We start from the raw sequence: 16563 nt of genomic DNA, 5'->3' as shown, positions 1-16563 counted from the left end.
GACTGAGGGGTGACCTCATTAATGTTTATAAATATGTAAAAGGCAAGTGTCATGAGGATGGAGCCAGGCTCTTCTCAGTGACATCCCTTGACAGGACAAGGGGCAATGGGTGCAAGCTGGAACACAGGAGGTTCCGCATAAATATGAGGAAAAACTTCTTTACGGTGAGGGTGACTGAACACTGGAACAGGCTGCCCAGAGAGGTTGTGGAGTCTCCTTCTCTGGAGACATTCAAAACCCGCCTGGACGCGTTCCTGTGTGATATGGTCTAGGCAATCCTGCTCCGGCAGGTGGATTGGACTAGATGATCTTTTGAGGTCCCTTCCAATCCCTAACATTCTGTGATTCTGTGATTCTGTAATTACCAGCCTATAAGTGGAAAGAGCGGAACATTTCATAGCTTCTGCAGACTGAGATATTGTTGACTAAACTAAGGATATTTAGGAATCACGCACGCTTTACTGACAAAAGCTTAAGATTAAGTGAAATGCTGAGAGTTATTCCAAATTTCTATATCAGTGTCTCCAGACATGCACCAAAGCCCTGTAGTTCCTTTTAAGACACAATTTCACTTAGGTCGTGTTCTGTGACGATTATCACTTAGAGAATATTTTTGGATTTTTGAATTCAGCTTTAATGTCTTGGGTTGTATTGATTAAATTTCTCGTGTCATGCAGAATTATTCAATTTGTCCTCTTAAGATCGTTAGCATGTGGTCCCCAGAAGATCATACTATAGCTATAGACCATACTAAATGTGGGCTATACACCTCTGGTTGCCTTGATTTCAGAGCACACCATGCTGCTCCCACCCTTCAGGTGGGCAGCCGTGGCAATGTTTACACTAGGGCAGTCCCCAGCAGTCATATACTCTGCTGCTTCAGATTTCTCCCCACCATCCCCAGACAGCTTCTGACCCTCGTTCCCCTCACTGGGCCTGATCCTGACCTCCACCCATACTGGCCCTGCCTTGGCTTGTCCCCATCTGCAGGAAGCTGCCCGATGCCTGCAGCTGGGGATGTTCCTGGTGCGCCCCAGCGGCCCTTCTCCTGGCTGGGGTGGTAGAATGGGCCCTGGCTGCCAGGCCTTGCCCTGCTGCCCCAGGGGAGGATCCACTGCTCCCAGCATTCACCCCACAGGCAGCCCTCTTGATGAGCAAAACAAACACATAATAAATGTTAACTTCCATTTGAATCTTTTTTGCACATTCTCTGGAGATCCTTGTGGGAGATGTTCCTTGTGCCCTGGTTTAGAGTTTGTCTTCTACAGTAATAAAAAACAAACTATGTTGTAACTGAAGTGAATTTTATAGGAAATAGGGGGGAAAAAGCAATGCCTAAGATACAAAGTTCTCTATGAATCTTATTTATTTTTGTTCAAAATAATTCTTTTGCTATAAAAAGCTCTAATCAAAGCCAAGAAAGTTTTAACTTGATTACTTAAAAGAAGCTGATTGAGACAAATTAATGAGTACAGGGAAAGGTACATTCAATTTAATCCTTCTACTCTCTTCCAGCAAGAAAATTTATCTTATTTGCCCTTTTCAGGACAATCGCGTTGTTTATTCTGTAGCTTGGGTTGGTCCAGATGTCAGCTGCCATTGCTCTTCCTGGGCTCAGCCCCTTTGTGACTTGGATCTCTCCAGTTCTTGTGATATAATCTCCATATATATTTCCAATACAGCATTATGGTAGCAGCCATTTTATTTACGAATAGAAGAATTTTATAGAATGTGCATGGACATACTGTGCCATTTAGCATCAAGGCCAGGTAATGGGCTGTGACCCTGTTTAGTTTACTATGGAGGCTTAGCCCATCTCAGGCTAGAAATTCTCTGACCCACTTATCTTAAATATCCCAGAACTCCAGAAGAATTTCAAACTAAAAAGATCATAGAATCCTAGAATTATTTGGGTCGGAAGGAACCTTAAAGATCATCTAGTTCCACCCCCCTTGCCACAGGCAGGGACACCTTCCACTAGGCCAGGTTGCTCAAAGCCCCATCCAACCTGGCCTTGAACACTGCCAGGGAGGGGGCATCTACAGCTTCTCTGGGCAACCTGTTCCACTGTCTCACTACCCTCACAGTAAAGAATGTCTTTCTAATATCTAATCTAAATCTTTAAAAGGAGAGACTGATCTTGTAAAACATTATTTGTAAAGATATGAATAATGACTTCAGTTTTGCCCTTTACATCACCAAAGATGACATAAGGGTAAGGGTTGTAATATTATAACAAGATCTAGAAAAATATTTAAGACTTAAATATCCTTCAGGAATAATCTACCCTTTATTATTATTTGTCAAAGGCTCCAGTCCTGAGATGAACATAAACACACCCAGAAAGAATAGCTGCTGTGACAGCATCACATCCCCAGCAGAAAGTTCATATTTCAAGAATACCTTCACAAGATGAAGAGTTGGACTGAAATAAAAAATTATGTCTAGGGCAACTGTTGAAGTCTGAAATTTTGTTTTTCTTCTGAATTAGAACAAAATCAAAACCTTTCAAATATTTTCAGGAATGGGAATTGTAATGAAACATCTGTTTTCTGATGAGAAAGGTCAATTTTTGAATTCATGTGTCTTGCCACTGGAAACAATCGAAGAATCTACCCTGAACACTTGAAACTTCCCACTGTAAATGTTGTCAAAATCAATGTTTTTCTGCAAGACATCCTGGCTTTGATGCAGCTGCTTGTTTCGATGAAAAGCAAATAAGTTGTCATACCTGCTGACTAGTTCTAGTTAGAAACAAACTAGCTGGAAAAGGTGGGAAGGGGACGGGAACTTTCATATTAGCAGTGTGGCTTAACTATTCCCCACCAGAAAGAGTGTAAGTGGGGAGCCAGGGCCATAGACAACAGTAACTGACTCTGGGGTCAAATTCCATAATCACTGCAGATGACTTCCTACTGCATGCAACACTTTCTACTGCTTCTAATGAATCATAATTCCTTTTAAGCTTTATAAAATACACATATTGACACATGGTAATTCATGTTTATTGTCATAATTTGGTCGACAAACAAAGGCAACTTCAATTAATTGAAAGTTATTACCAGAATGTGTCAAGCACCAAAACAAATAGATAGAGCTGAGTATACTTTCTTTTTTTGTCTAATGTACAATAGCATAGAATAACTGCACAATGGAGTTTTGTTGAAAAATGTAAAAATAGATTTTATAGAGGGCTCAGTGGGATAACACATTTTTGGATTTTATTGAAGCCTAAGATTGTCTTCAACTTCTCAGACATAGTATGTTTCAGTGACCACTATATTATTCCAAATAACTATTGTGAACAGATTCTGGCAAAGACTTATATAGCATTTATAGTCCTCAGCAAGCCAGTATTCCCAACAGAATTTCTCCGTTTCTCCACATTTAAAATGCCTTTGTGCTTCAATAAATGTTGAGTCAGCTCTACTTAAGTTATGCAAGATATTTTATGAGAAAACATGTGCATCAAGCAAACAAAGTCTCAGCACTTGATTAGAGGCAGAGATCAAGTTTATTATATAATTTATTCTGCTAAATGTTAATGTTATATACTGTAGCCTTTACTAGTGCCTCATATGAGCCTGTATTTCCCTCGTTCTGAAGTACTGTGCATAAATTTAACAATGGCACTAATGACACTATCTCACTTGAATCAGGATTACCTGATTTTTTTGCAACACCAAGCATTGTGCTTTGTACATGCCATTCTAAATATTGCTAATATTGTATAATGCTCTTCAGAGGATGTTGTTTCTCAGTCAGTGGCCCTGCTGATATATGCAATAAGGCTAAAGTGGTTGGCAGAACAGGATGGAGTTTCAGCTGGCCTTGGGAAATGAGATACAGCTGTTTCCAAGTTTTATGAATTTCTGAGTTATGCAAGCAATTTTTCATGACACACATAGCTTCGTGGTTTGCTTTTTGCGTCACTCTGCTGGAGCAGAAATAAAATTGTCAGGGACTTGGATGACTTTGGCTGCTGTTGGCAGGCAGAAGGGAATGACTCTTTTGAGATAAAGTGGCAATAATAATCAGGAGTATATCATAAACAAATGCCAGGCAAAGCACAGGAATTAGTCTGTAGATTAAGGTCTGCTCAAAGCCACGTGCAGAGCCCAATCTTCCCCCTAGCATCCTCCTCCTTTTCTTTCCCAAGAGTCCTTCCTATGATCAGTGAGGAGGCAAAGCAGAGAGGAGATAAGGATAGTGTTAATTCCTAATGTGCTGGATATCTGTTTCTAGTATCTTGCATTATGTAAGGTTCCCTAGGAATTCTAGGAGTCCTTACACAAGCTAAAGTTCTACAATAAAGTCAAATATGTATGAATAGAGATCTGTGATACTGGATTGCTCTGTGTGTCTGTGTCCTCCTTGTTGGTGCTAGGAGAAACTGTACTTGTGCTGGCCCTGTAGGGTACTATGACATTTTCTTTATGCTGTGGAAATCTGTGTGCACTGACATGCTGGCATTGTATTAATGCCCTTCAAACCTCCACAGAGCCTCCTTCTCCTGCAGTCTCTGACAAGCACTCTGCTGGAACAACGCCTGTGACATTAGAAGGGGTAAAAATTAGACTCAGACTTGCTCTTTGTGATAGAAGGAACTGGAGTTTTGCTTAATGGAGTTTATCACAGGCAGTGCTGTGTAGTAAAAGAAACTTGTCTAACTTTTCCTTTTCTATTCCACTGACATTTTCAAAGTATGCAACTTCTTGCACTGAAGCCATTTAAATTCTTGTTAAAGGAATTCCCCTTAACACAGCTTGACCTAGGAGATGCTTGTTACCCTTCTTTCATATTATTTTCCATTTCCCTACTGCCCTTCTGTGCAGGAACACCAGGAAAATCTTCTGGTTGTTAGGCAGGTGGTGAGGAGGAGGAAAATGAGGTAGAAGCAAGGCAGGGAAGGCAGACAGATGAGGCCTTTGTGGGACAGGGGTGATTTTGATCCAGCAGCTTGTGGAAGCTGTTAGTTTACGAGCTGGTGTCTTGCTGCTGAGACAGTCTCACGTGCTTTTCCTTTGCCATACCCACTGTTTGCTGAGGGCACGCAGCTTCAGTTCCGAGAGGCATTTGCTTTCGCTCAGCTTATGCTAAAAGTTACCAATGAAAAGGGAAGCAAATAGAAGATTTGTATTAACTGTTTAAGGAGAAAATTATGTTTGCAAAAAGCCCAAAAGGATTTAATATTGCACTTTGTATATGAAAATATTCAGTAGTTTAACACATTTCTAAAGCAACCAAAGAGTAGTTCGTCCTTGGAAAGAACTGATAGACAGTTAAGGAAAACTTCCATTAATGAAATTTTTGACTAATACTGAGATTAAAGGGGAGGAAAATGCTGTGCTCCTGACACTCAGCTTTGTTTGCACAATGGACTTCTGTGTTGTGGTGCAGTGTTGAGTTTGGGGGTACTTTATCAGCCAGATATGGGGACAATAGGAAGAAAATAGCAACATTTGCAGAAAAGCACATTTCTACAATGTAATATGACAGTCAGCCTCAATTCTTTCTCATAAGAAAATACCACAGAACAGTTAAGGTCAGAGATGAAACCACAGGTATGTGTTCGTGGTATTTTTTAGGCAGATGTGAGCTGGTTCAGCAGAAAGGTAGCCAGACATCATGTAGGAACGCCGATTCAGCTCCAGTCCAAGGTAATAAGCCCCACTTGACAGCAATGGCCTGACAGGAACTTTAGAGTTACCAGTCTGCAGTGGCTCAACACGCAGATGATGGCATACTGTCAAAGTGGCCTTGCAAAACAACAGATAGATGTACTCCTACTCCAGGAAATTGTAGTGGCACTAACTGAGATTTTGAACCTAAGGCCCATATTCTGCTGTCAGCTGTACACTTAGAAGTTCCTTTCAAATCTAGGAAACTGCTGAGCTCTCTGTGTCTGCATGATGTGCGTTTGGAGAAAATACTGGGCTTTAGTGTCCTGCTAAAAAAGAAGTCTCTCTCCAAAGTGCTGCTTATCTATCCTTTAAAAGATTCTCCTGGTCTCTGCTGAGTTCCTATTAATGTTTCTACCTAAAATTTTGGCTATTTCAAAATCACTAAATTTCACTTTTGGAAAACAGCTTTTTGGGAGCCTCAGTGGTGCTTGAATTCTCTTGAAAATCTTACCATGTTCTCCATGCATCTTAATACTCTTTGTCTTTGTGTCATGCTGCTGAAGACAGGGAAGTCTTTCACACTGCAGGTATGTAGGACTTCATGCATATGCCCCTAGGGTAGCTGGGATTCCTACATACCACTATCTTAGAAATAAATACCAGTGACACTCCTGCAGGATTTTCCTAACTATATATTGCTTCAGCTACTGCTCAACTATCTTATTTAACACATAGCTTACTAACACATAAAAACTGTTGCTTGGAAACAGTTTGTGTTCCTGCCTTTGCCTTAATCATAAATCTCCTTTACTCATTCTAAGACACTAGCAAAAATTTATTCCTAATCCTGTGCTATCATCTTCAGTACAGAACCTTTTCAAAATTATTGCTCTGGGCTTTCATTGGCTTTCCATAATTCTAATTATGCTGTTTTCTCTTTTCTTACCCACTGATAAAAGCCATCAAACATGCCATTTCTACTTCTTGGAAAAGGAAGTCAGTCTCTTTTCCTTGGGACACTGTCCTCTTTTCTGCTTGAACAACGAGCCTAAAGAATAGTTTAAGCCCCAAGCAACTTTGTTATTATCTACATAGTGTTTCACTTTGAAATGTCTCATTCTCCACTGTTCACTGTTTGTTTCCATGCCTACTGTGTGCACTACTAACAGGAACCTGCACCCCCCCTGCAAACAGCATATTTTGTTTAACCACCCCACAGTTTCCTCTATTTCTCATTCTCCTTTATGCAATACCATTTGTTTTTAACTGGCATATTCTAAATCTCATTCAAATAACCTTTTCCTCTCTAATCAGCTTGGAAAATGAGATATGCCACAGTCCAATAAGCTATTCATGCAGCCAGGCTCAGATCTACTTAAAAGTCACCACGTATTTGTCAGTATCTTCATGTGGTTAGTGAGTTGTACCCTCACAAAGCAATCTGTACAGCTGGTGCCAGTGTCTTAGGAAACAATTCAATTTCAAAAAGGAATAAAAGAGTCTCTTTAGTATCAAGTTATAAATACTTCTGCTGATATAGTTACCATGGTAGAACAGGACTAGCTAACACAGGACTCGGATCTCTACTTCCCCCTGGAGACAATGGGTCTGAACTGAGCTGACTGGTGCGGCCACTGTCATGAGCCAGACAGAAGCAAGGGACAACCCTGGTCTCTCAGGCTTGACCACCTGTACCTTGGGACCAGGTCCCTGCCGTGGAAGGTATTTCTCTCCCAACCAGTTCCCTGCTTTGGGAGCTGGTACAGGCTTGGGCTGTTCCCAACTGGCAGTTTGGGCACTGCCACAGTGCTTTGGAGGTTAAGAGTTTGACCGTGTAGATGTGGCCAACCCATGCCCTCTGGCCAAAAGGTGGGCTCTGGAACTGTTTAGGCTATGTAGTTGTTTTTCCCTCCATTTTGCTGTATTTTTTCTTTCTAATCTGCCTTTCAGCTCTCAAGTGAAGAAGGAAATGTAAATCACTTTTCTGTTAATTTTCAATCCTGTGCCTTTACCGCCAAGCTCTTTGTCTTTCTCTTACATAAAAGAAGTGATACACATGGCTTCCATATATGTTGCATAGATATACAATTGTATGTATAATTCCTAGATGATTTACTTGTAATCCCTTTGAGTATCCATGCAAACATGCTGGTTATTAGACAGTAATGCATTTGTCAGCTGGAATATTTATTTACAGCATAATAAACTCTGAAGTGTAGCTCTGACATCAGTACTTGGAACAAATGAGCCATTAATCAAGATAGCAGCCTGACCTTCCCTATTTGCATGATACTGTTGTCCCCAAGGTTTCTCTATTTCCATTTCCAAGTCCCAATTGCTGACTTCTTAGCTTAAAAGCTGTAGACATAATTATGGAGAAAAGTAGATGGACTACAAAAAAAAGCACTTAATCCAACGTAATTCTCCTTCATAATAACTGTATTTAAGAAGTTGATGGTTGAATGGCATTCGTATTGCACATACAGTCATAGTAAATGATAGTTTAAAACGTAGACAACTACAGAGTGCATTAGTAGTAGATGTTGTATGGCAGGACAAAGATATTTATCATGTTATATGGTAATTCATAGACAAAACTGGTAAACAATATGTTATCTGTATGTGACAGCTGCTTTCCAAACAGAAAAATGAGCATATTTCTACCTCTTTAGCCAGAAGAAACAGGAACACAAAAAGAGAGAGCAGGAGGAAGGGTAATTTTGCTTCGGGCTTCTGTTGGACAAGACCTGTTTGTATGCACCTATTGCTTCACTTAGTTATATTTCTTTTTTCCATCTTTGCTCGTTTTTTTGTAGAACTGGTAGCCCTCTGGGTTGGAAATTTTCATTAACAGTGAGACAAGGGGAGTTTCTGTATGGTGAAGGCCTTGGAAAATGTGGCCATTTACACATTATTTGGCACTGAAGACCACAGCTTGGTTGGTCTCCATGAACTAAGACAATATAAATGTTGATTCATATGTTCATCAAGAACGAAGAAAAGAGAAATAAATAAATAAGCAGAAAAAGACTAGAAGTTCCAAAAATGTAATGACGTATACTATGTATCCTTTCATCAACACAAATTCCTTACAGCTAGTCTTCCTCTAAACTAAGAAAGTTCTTATGACTACAACAAAGCTATCAGAAAACACATCATTTTTGTCTGTAAACCCAACCAAGTCTTGAATGTTTTTGTTCCATACAGTGAGTTTTTTTAAATTCAGAACTTAACGCAAAAACAGTCACACTTAAGAAGAAGTATACAAAAAGTGCCTGCACTTTATAAGAAATACGGATTCTTTTATGTTACCTGATGTGATGATATTGGAGATGAGGTGCAACAACATTCTTTCAAGGCTTATTAAAACTGAAGTGGAATCTGACAGAGACTTGCTGTGAGACAGAGCTGCACAGTCAAATATGTAGCCTGTCTTTGGCAGAAATATATTTCTTGACTCTGTGACCGTAACTTTTTCTCTTTCTTTCTTTCTTTCTTTCTTTCTTTCTTTCTTTCTTTCTTTCTTTCTTTCTTTCTCTCTCTCTCTCCCTTTCTCTCTTTCTCTCTTTCTTCCTCTCTTCCTCTCTTCCTCTCTTCCTCTCTTCCTCTCTTCCTCTCTTTCTGTCTTCTTTTCTTTCTTCCTTTTTTTCATCTTTTCCTTTATTTATTTAATTATTTGCTAGGTCAGAAAGCAAGCATAGTATTTGTAAATGTCTCTTTGGAGGGAAGAAAATTTCTACTTTACTGAACAGAACAGAATCATATGCTCTAGAATCTAAAGGATAACTTGGAACTTTTTACCTTCCATTACTCTGTCAGCCTTCATAACTCTTCCACTACCCTAATTGCTTTGCTAGCTCTCATTTTGCCCAGGAGAGTGTATGAAATACAACCTGCATCTCAAGGGGGAAAGCACTGCTTGCTCTTCAGCTTATTATGAGAATGCCAGTGCTCGATCAATGCTGCCTTGCTAACTTGTCCTTGAAGAGAAGAAATGCATCTCCTCTCTTCAATTTTCTATTTCTGCCCTTCTGCTGAATACATTTATTGAATTGTCATTTAGACAAGCAAGATCAAATATAGCACATAATCTCTGATTTTCATTTCTGTGTCACATCCTCATCTGAGGTAAATCAACAACAGTCTGCTGCTGTCAGCAATGCTGAATGAGTCTTTACTTCATAATGCTTCAGTTTGTTTTGTTTTTTAAGTAAACAGGATAAGAATCTAAAAATATAAAAAAATAGTTTTTTCTTGTATTTATGTTTTTATGTTTATAATGCTGCTGTATTCTTTGTACATAATTTGTATGAAAGAAATTATGGTTTGAGAGATATACTGTGTATTCTTCTGATGATAGATCTTCTTACCATATTATTCATGAATACATCTGTCTCAATAACACTCATATAAAAGCACTGCTGTTTGTGAAATCTGCACTAGAGAACCAGGAGACCTGGGAAGAAGGAAAAAGGAGGTGCTTTCTAAAGTCTTTTTCCAACTGTACTGACTTCATACAATACCATGAGTCACACAGAAAAAAAGTTCCCTTAATTTATAAAAGAATACAGTATAAGATACGTAACAAAATGTGTGCCTTTGCTTGGTACAAAACAAGAAGTCATGAAAAAGACATTTGTTGGGAGATATATGTGGCTTTGCAAAAAGCCAGTCTATCAAATAACTTCAGTGTTTTGACTTTTTTATGACAGACATTGAAAAATAAACGCATGTACAGGTACAGAAGAAAGCATCATGTTAGATGAGGAGAATTACCCTGATAAAATGTGTGATATGCTTTTGTTTCAAGTAGCATGATAATTCATTCTTGTTCCTTTCATAAGTATTTCTTGTTATTTACATTATTTATGCGTTGCTTCTTCTCTTCCTTTGCTACTTACAAATTCAAACTTGTTGGCATAACAGGGCACGTCGTCTCCCCTTTTTTGCATAAACTGTTCTTAGTAACTTGTACTGTGATGGGGAATAGAAGAAGAGAAGCAACCACTGACAATCACTTCACCATGATTCAGGGAAATCCTATATCTCCTTGTTGGCTTCTTTGGCATCTTTCTTTGCTAAATCTGTGAACAGGTACTGCAGGAAAAAGAATATTCCTCTCAGTGATGATTTCAACAAAAAAATGTCTCTTGGCTTTTGTCTGATGATATTTGAATATAGTATTCTCAACCCAAAGACGTGTCTGTCCAGTGAGTTTAAAAAGTTGCTCCCAAAATACATTAAATAAATCCTGGCAAGTGTGGCCAATTTAGAGCCGGGCAGGAGAGTGCAGAAGAGGTTTCCAGGACTGGTGGTGAGCACATCTGCTTTGTGCCAACAGCTGGGGAATATATTAGCTGGAGAGCTACTATGCTTCTATCTAAATACAGAAAAGCAATCTAAGACCTTCTGGCATGGTGTTCCTCAGATAGGACCTAACCTTCGAGAGTGCTTTACAACTTGGTTTGTTATCAACAACTTCTCTCTGGAGCATACCAGTCTGTTGCACAAATGTGGCACTTATTGTTTTATTTTCAGCATGTGAAAGGATTTGTAGAAGAGAAAAAATATTTCAATTGCATTTTTTTCTCATAAAGTAAATTTATCTAGTAGGCTTCATAGAAAATAACTGCATCAAGCGCTTGGCCTCAGCATGGAAAAGAGAGAATGAAAGGGATGTAGTTTCATTAAGTCCATTTCTTCTGGAAACATCACCTGGTAATAAATTGCATGATTTTTTAAAAGAAGGTTCTTTCCAATACTTGTTGTTCTGATCTGATCCCTGCTGAGGCCTTATTGCTTTCCTCTCTGAGGAGGCTCAAAGTTAAAGCATGCTCTTCTGTGCAACAAAAGTGTCTCGTCTGCGCTCAGTACTAGAAAACACTCCTCCACCACCATTTTCCTAATTTTCTACACCTAGTTGCATTTCCAAGACAGGTTTACCCTCACATCAAAGTCCCATATGTGCAAACACCTGTCCTGGATCCCTGCCCTTTGTTGTGACAATTTCAAGAAATTACCTCTAGGAAAAAAATGAGCCAGTGGAACTTTGATATTAAGGAGCAGCACAGCTGGCCGGTGGTTCAAAATCACATTCAGTAATCCATCTTCCAGTCGGCACTGAATATCGTTCATGAACCACGAGTGAGGTATATGTAGATGCTCACATGGAAAATCACCTGATTATGGTCATCAGCAAAGGATTCCAGAACGAGTGACACTTCAAAAAGGGGAAAAAATATTGTACTAGCAGCAATATTAGATTCCTTCTCCTCAATAATACTTTTAACAAGATAAACTGTCAATAAGTAAATAACATCACATAATAAAAAGCCTCTTAAATTTATGGCTACATTATAAGTACCCAGAATTCATTGCCAAATACAGTATATTAACTGTTTAACCGTAAATCAACTTTATAGTTCACATGTGCTAAAACTGTTTCTTTTAAACTGCAAATAACTCTTGAAATGTCCCTGTTTGGCAGTAACAGGGGATGATTTTAAACCAAAAAAACACTGGGCCAAGTGAACAAGTTCTGAAGTACATTTTAGATTCCACAAAAACTCAACTGAAGAGAAAGTGATGAAAGTATCCAAACATAGGACACTCATGGGTTGGTATACTGTTTAGTTAATGTGTTTCCTTTCCAATAGTTCAATAGTTTCAACATATATTGTTTCAGTCTGGAAGCAATACGGTTGTTAGGTTTAAAACTTAGGATGAAAGGAAGGTGTACCTTTTCTCTGGACCCCACAGACTCAATATTATTTGTTTACCTGTGTAGAAAGATAAATTTTTGGTACATTTTAGTGAATGGAAAAATATGTGTAAAAATGATAAGAGATATCCAGAACCTGAATGCTAAAGAATGGTTTTTGTACAACACTATAAGCAAGTGTCTCTGCTTAATTCAATTAGATATTTTGCAGCTCATTAGAGCTGTTATACAGATTTCCATGTTTTAAGGGTGTGTGTTTAGAATCCAAACTTCAATATCTTATTTTGTTAAGAGAAAATTTAAATAAGTTGTTGTGATTTACTTTACAATCCAAAATGGCGATGAATGAGCTATTTAATTTAATATTTCCTAGTATATAAACATAACAGCTTTGGACAGAGAAATGAAAAAGAGAAGTTGTATACAAAGTCTTTAAAGAAGAAAATTTAACAAAACTTAATTTGGCTTTGGAGAAGATGGCTTAGAAGACATCCAAAGACACACTTTGGAGAAGGGTGTCTCGTTCTATTTTACGGGTGTGGCAAAACAGCATGACCACAAAGAACTGATTGTGTCTTCCTTCATGAAAATGTAACTAGTGATGCAAAAATTAGATGAAATAAGAAAAACGTAAAATATTCAAGATGAGTAATTTGTGAAAGAGAATGTCTTCAGAGATTCCCATTATCTATGAATGAGTCTTGAAGATGGCTTTTCTCAGTGGTCCTGCTGCTGGCAGTAATATATCTATGCTTGGTAATGTGTGAATTAACATGTGTAGCTGTCCTGGTTTGGCTCAAACCAGGCCAAATAGTCTTAGAGAACCCAAGGTCACTGCTTACGAGTAAAGAGCCGAAGGGGGTTGTACCTGCAGGGAGTAGTGGACAGGGCAGGTGACCCAGGATTGACCAGCAAGGTATTCCATCCCATACATGTCATTCTCACTTTCCTGTTTATCACTAACCCACTGCCTCCTGGAGGTGGGGCCCAGGAGGGAGGGGCCCTCCTGTCTCCCACTGATTGGTACCAGCTTTGCCAAATCTCCAGTTAAAAGCCTGCAGGTGTGATGGCAGTGGAGCTTTTGCATTTTGCCTTCTGCCCGTGCTGGGTGGAGCTACTGCATTTTCCCCTCTGCCCATGCTGGGGGAGCAACTCTGCCTGAGGAGGATTTCCAAGCTCTTGATCTTGGTTTTGTACATATTTGTATATATTTGGTTATTTCTATTATTATTGTTATTATATTCTTTTTCATTATTATAGTTTATTAAAACTGTTTTAACTTTCCAACCCATAAGTCTCTCTCCCTTTTCCCTTTCCCTTGGGGGGGGGGAGAGGGTTAACAGAGAGCATCTGCCACCTGGTTAATAGCTGGCCCAGCTTTAAACCGTGACAGTAGCTCCTGCTGACACATTGCAGATTGTGTAAGAGTCCTGTACAATATCCTAAGAGAGCAGTGTTGAAATCCAGAAAAAATGTGTTAAATGAAGAAACACTTTGTACATGCGGACTATTTCAGGAACAGATGACATAGGGGTCCTTAAAACAGTACTATTGTATTTTCAGGCATCAGTGATAGTAAGATAATTGCAGAAACTTAAAGGACATTTCTGGGTTATTTCATACTCTATCAGTGAACTGTTTGTGATTGTCAACTATGTATTCCTTCCCCTGCATTTATAGATTTCTCAAAACACCTTGAAGTTCTTGAACAAAATACTTGCATGTTGTTCCTGTAAAACTCAAGACAGTGTGTGGTTATAGTCAAAATAAGCCTGGCTTTGAGAGCTTTGACAGGTATTTGATGGGTGCCTGAGGTTCTGCAGTTCTTAAGAAATGAAGAAACATGTAAATTCAGAAATAGTCGTATGAACAAAGATACAAGTGAGAAGTTAAATTTAAACTATGGACATGACTATTTCCAACATTCATATCTGAACAGTCAGCTGACCCCAAAGTCATGAGAATCAAACTCAGAGAAGATTCAAATAAAGTTCTGGAGTAGGATCCATTTTCTGTTGCATTACAGTCTCAGGATGCTTATTTTAGTATTTTTGTTTGAGACCCAATTCAGTAGGTTTTCATAAGTACAGAAAACCTGTCTTATAAACATATAGCAGAATATGGAATATTGACCTCTTGTAACAGAAAGATTCATACTCCCTTGCCTCTGTGCAAGTTAAAATGCTGTGAAAGTGTCTATCTATTAAAACATGAGTTATCTCATCATAGAAAGCCATCAGGTTAGTTAGGCTTGATTTATCCTAGTTAATTCATGCTCCCAGAGGCTTAGTCTGCAGTCTTCATGGGGTTAGGCTGAGTAAACTTGTAACTTCCTGATTTTCATCCTTGCCTCTCTTGAAGTTGGATATGATATTTGACTTCTTTCTGGTTGTCAGGAAACTTCTGTGATTGTTATCACCTTTCAAAGATTATTGGGAGTGACTTTGTGATGATATCTACAAGAACCCACAGGGATTCATCTTGTCTCATCCTGTGGACTTGTTCATGTACAAATGGCTTAAGTGTTCCCTAACTTATCTTCCTTAACAGTGACTGATTCTGCATTCCCGCGGATTCTGCAGTGTCATAACATCTCAGTATTTCCAGTGATGTCATAGATGTCTGACTCTGCATGGACTCTAATTACTCCTACTTATTTATCATGTGCATCTATTTGTGTACAAACACTGTAGATAGACAGGCTCCAGCTGTACCACCTTCTGGAGTGAGAGAAATAGCCCTGTCCTTTGAGTGTGTCCTCTCTATTTTCCCTTCACCCACTTTGCTTTGGGCACCACCCTTGTTGCACCTAGTTTAAAATCCTCCTCACTAGGTTAGCAAAGTCAGTTGGCAAACATGCTCATATCACGCTTTGTCACATGGATTTCATGTCTCACAGGAATTCTCATTCCCTAGTCATAAAAGGCAACGCTCTGCCTGCAGCAAAGTGTTGGTCTGCAGGATGCATCCACCCCTGTGTCCCTCACCCTAGCTGCTAGAGCTGCTTGGTCCATTCAAAGTTTCCCTTGGTGATGTCATTGTTTCCCATAGAATGAGTTGCAAAAAAGTGTGAGGGTGACAGGATCTTTCCACAGCTCATGTATCTTTCCACGATGCAGCACTTCTCTCTCCCATAGTGCTTCACAGTGACAGACTCCCTTCCCACATGGTCCACAATGTTGTGCTCCCCTCCTGCAAGGTGGTTGTCCAGAGCCTCATCAGAGGCAGCAGGGGAGTCAGGTCAGTCAGCCAAGAGTCTCCCAGAAAAACATCTGTATCATGTTCTTGCATGAGCGATGTGCAGTACGGTTGACAGATCACAGCGCTGTTTCTCCTCATATACCATCTACTCCTTCCATTGCTGCAAGAAGAAACAGTGTCAGTCCAGCATGATTTTAACTGTATGTCCTCTGCTAGCTTTCCTAACTGCAGGTAAACTTCAGCCTTTCCTCTTTTGTGCACAATAAACAAGGACATCTTGCAAATCCCTTTGATTATGTCAGGGATTTTTTCAAAATCTCTGTGAAGAAAAAGTACAAATATTTTCTAATTAGAAGGTGGTTAGAGTTCCTTATGGCATCTTAACAAACTAGAGATCCAAAATCCTGTCATATCCAGATTTGTTGCCTGAAATAAAAAAAAAAAAAAAAAATCCATTTCATGATTCATATATTTTGAAAACAGAGTAAAACTACAAAAATGAGCCAAACAAAAAAACAGTTAGCAGATGCTAGGCTTCTAATGTACAACATATAAATATTTTCCTTTTGAGGGCACTTCTATTATTTACAAAAGAAAGTTTAGAAAATAAGAGATGGTAAGCTTCTGGGTTGCTAAGAATTCCTAAAGACTGAGCTAAAGATTTTAGTTTAGTCCCCATAGCAACTATTTGGAGGGGGCCTCCTCACTTTTCTTGCAATCATCTTCCATGGGACCTACTTGGTAGAGTAGGAATCTGCTTGGTAGACTACCATGGAATAAAGCCCTGGAGGGAAGAGGGGCCCAAGAAAGCTGGTTAATATTCAAGGACCACCTCCTCCAGGCAAAAACGCCAGGAGGCCTGCATAGGTGAACAAGGAGATCCTGGACAAACTGACACAAAAAGGAAGCCTACAGAGGGTGGAAGCAAGGGCAGGTAGCCTGGGAGGAATACAGAGACATTGTCCAAGCAGCCAGGGATCAGACTAAGAAAGCTAAAGCCCTGATAGTATTAAATCT

This window comes from Nyctibius grandis, chromosome 1 (assembly GCF_013368605.1).
Source record: "Nyctibius grandis isolate bNycGra1 chromosome 1, bNycGra1.pri, whole genome shotgun sequence".
In the NCBI taxonomy this organism is placed as follows: Eukaryota; Metazoa; Chordata; class Aves; order Nyctibiiformes; family Nyctibiidae; genus Nyctibius; species Nyctibius grandis.
The sequence above is the reverse complement of the archived record's forward strand: the minus strand, read 5'-3'. Positions refer to the sequence as shown.